This window comes from Podarcis bocagei (assembly GCF_964188305.1).
Source record: "Podarcis bocagei genome assembly, chromosome: W".
Classification (NCBI taxonomy): Eukaryota; Metazoa; Chordata; class Lepidosauria; order Squamata; family Lacertidae; genus Podarcis; species Podarcis bocagei.
The window spans coordinates 93627768-93631101 of NC_138131.1; the positions used below are offsets into that span (position 1 = coordinate 93627768).

Below are 3334 nucleotides of genomic sequence, written 5' to 3' on the forward strand. Positions count from 1 at the left end.
TGGAGACGTCAGGAATTGAAGCTGGGTCCCTCTGCTTGCAAAAGATGCTCTCTTCCCCTTCTTCTGCCTGGCTGTGGCCTACCTTTGCTATAATGGGTGTGTAGAAAGCAGGGAGTACCTGCGCCTTGTTAAAGTCTGCCTGCCACAAAGACTTCAGAAGAGGTCTCAACTGCGAAGCCCCAACACTCGCAGCAGCAGCAGCAGCTGTAGAAACCCCGTCAAGGGAGGGGAAGTCTCTCTCTCTCTCTCTCTCTCTCTCTCTCTCTCTCTCTCTCTCTCTCTCTGCCTTCCAAATTCCCATCTCTTAAACGGTCCTTGCGACGAACGGGCTGTGGGTGTGTAAATGAGCACTTTAACGTGAAGAGGGCGAAGGAACCTCCTCCAGGGCAGTTTATGCTGGACGCTTGTCTAAGGCTGCTTGTCTAAGGCTGAGGAACTCCTTCGCTCACACGAAGGCGCAGCCAGAATGCCCGAGGAGGCAGGCGCGCGCACCTCCGACGATCCGCGATCTGCTGGAGAGCTCACGGCGCCGTCCCGGGAGCGCAGCTTTCTCCCCACGAGGAGGATCCCTGCTTACTGGCCCCAAGCCCGCGAAGTCTCAGCAGGGGCGGCTGGGCGGTTTCTAGCCGGCGGCGGCAGCAGCAGCAGCAGCCTTTCCACCAGCCGGGCTGCCAGGCAAAGCGCTCGGCGGCGAAGTAGTAGACGAGCGGGTTGAGGCTGGTGAGGGCCATGGTGAGCCGGCGGGCCACGTAGGTGGCGCGAAGGAGCGGGCAGCCGCCCAGCACGCCGGCGCGACCCAGCGTGTGCACCACTTGCACCAGGTGATAGGGCGCGAAGCAGACCAGGAAGACGCCCAGAACCACCAGCACCGTGCGCAGCGCCTTGCGCCGCACCGCTCGCGAGCCGGGCTGCATCCCCGGCAAGGAGCGGGTAGCAGATGCCGATGAGGAAGAGCGGCAGCAGGAAGCCCACGGCAGCGGCCAAGAGGAGGCTGACGGAGGAGATGCGCCCCCGCCAGGAGCTGGAGGAGAAGTTCTCCAGGCAAGCGGTGCGGCCGTCGGGGAAGCGGAGCGCCAGGTACAGGACGGCGGCGACGAGCACCGCCCACACCCCGAGGGCGGCCGCCACCCGGTAGCGCAGCTGCCGGAGCCGGAGGTGGCGCAGCGGGTGTACCACGGCCACGTAGCGCTCCAGGCAGATGCAGGCCAGGAAGAGGGAGCTGCCGTACAGGTTGGCGAAGAAGAGGCAGCCGGTGACCTTGCACAGCGCCTCGCCGAAGACCCAGTCGTTGCGCAGCGCGTGGTAGGCAATGCGGAAGGGCAGCGTTAGCACGAAGAGCAGGTCGATGGCGGCCAGGTTCACCAGAAAGACGTTGGCGGGCTCCGTGGCGGACTTGGCGCGGAAGAAGTAGCCCAGGACGAAGAGGTTCCCCACCAGGCCCAGGGCGAAGACCAGGCTGTAGACCACGGGGAAGAGCAGGTACTGGAAGTCGGCGCTCTCCAAGCAGCCGGAGGTGGGGCTGCTGCTGTTCCACGCGGAGCCACCAGAAAGCGGCACGGAGAGGGTCTTCGGCGGCCGCTGGGAAAAAACGAAAGAAAACCGCTTATTCATTCATTTATTCACCCTTCATCCGTATTGCTCAGGGCGGTTCACAAAATAAAAATGAAATATAAAAAACACAAAATACATAACAAAAATTAAAACAAAAACAAACCAAGACTCTCCCACTCCCTCAACACATTGAAAAGGCCAAGCACGCACTCGGCGGCCTGTTCGCGGGGCTGGTTCCGCGGCTCTCCGAGGCTCACACTTCTCCCACCCACCCTAGAGCTACTGAGCAGCTCCGAAGCAAGGAGCCACCCAGAGAGCGACCGCCTCTTGTCCCCTCTCTGTCCAATGTAGCCGTCAATCTGGAGAAACCTTCAGCTGCGGGGAGCCAGCAGAGAGCGCTCTTTCCTTTTGTTTTTGTGGTGCACTGACTGGGGTGATGGTGCCCTGAAATTTTGCCTGCTGCAACCTCCTTTCCCCTCTTTTAGATGGCTCTTTGTTTATCGTTTTTCAGCCCCGCTTTGCCTGGTTCTTAGCTCTCTCCCCCCCCCCCCCCAATTTTAGATAACTTCCAAGCCTTTCGAATTATTTGACAATCTTGACTCTCCTTTTTACCCTGAACCCCTTTCTTAGGATTCTGCGGTGCTTGGAGATGCTCTGTCCATGGCTGCTTGGCCATGATGGCTATGTTCTACCTAAATAGCTTGAGGCAAGAATGCTTCCGAATCCCAGTTCCCGGGAAGCGCAAGAGAGGAGAATGCGCTTGGGCCTGAATCCGGCTCGCAGGTTTTCTTTGGGGGTATCTGGTCGGCGGCTCTTCTGTCCTAGATTGTCCCTCCTTAAAGGAAGCCTCAAATCCTGACATCTCCGCATTTCGCCCAGTTGAGACTGGGGGCGGGGGGGGGGGAGGCCGTGGTCTTCTTCTTCCTGCAGAGGACGCTCTCTCTCTCTCTCTCTCTCTCGGGGCTCACAGGCAGTCCCTCCCTCCGCGGAGGCTGGTGGAGCTATGGCTGAGCCCCTTGGAAAGGAAGCGGGGAGGGGGCGAGAGGTGGGCAGGTGGGAGGGAGCGCGGGCCGTCGAGGGGGTGGGACTGCCTTTCTTCCCCCCTCCCGGCTGTCCAGGGTGCTGATGACCCTCCTGGAGGTTCTCGCTTCCTAGAAAGCCGTCTCCGCCGCCCTCCCCAAGCCCCTGGAGCAGAGTTGACGCCTTCCTCCCCATGGGACCCAGGAGTCCTGCCGTCGGGGCCAAACGAGTCCTGCCGCCCTCTCCCTGCCTCACCTTGGCTCCCAGCCAAGCAACCGACGCCCCCAGCCCCACTGCCTCCTACCTCCAGGACCTCCATGTGGGTCTCTGTCCGCCTGCCTGCCCTGCCCTGCGGCTGCTGCTGCTGCTACCCGGCAACTCAAGGCCCCCTTGCGCAACCTCAACCCCTCCAGGCACATTCCGGGAAGGTTCGCCTCCGACCCACTTCCTCCCCCCGCCCTCCGGCGTCTCCGGCTGGGGAAAAACTACAAGCCGCGTCTCTCGCCAGCCCCTTCCCTCTTCCCTGCATGGGAGGAGAAGCCCCATAACTGCTATTGATTCTGCGATTTATGTTGTGTTTGTCTGTCTCTGGAAGGTGAAGAACTTAGTGAAAATAAAACTGCTGCTATCCGTTCCTTGTACCAATATATGGTGCCACCGCTTCTGCAATGCTGTGTGCAGTGCCGGTCGGCTTACCTCAGAAAGGATACTGTATTGCATAGTTGGAAAATGGTCAGAAAAGGGCCACCAAAATGATAAAGTG

At 60.2% G+C, this 3334-nt stretch overlaps 1 pseudogene across 1 annotated transcript; it reads right to left on the minus strand.

The window, feature by feature from the left end:
* Positions 1-521: 521 nt before the first annotated feature.
* Positions 522-2930, minus strand: LOC308578174 (lysophosphatidic acid receptor 6-like; annotated as a pseudogene). The gene is made up of 2 exons: positions 2876-2930; positions 522-1578 (listed from the first exon to the last, which is right to left on the minus strand). The product of its transcript is annotated as a lysophosphatidic acid receptor 6-like (transcript).
* Positions 2931-3334: the final 404 nt, after the last annotated feature.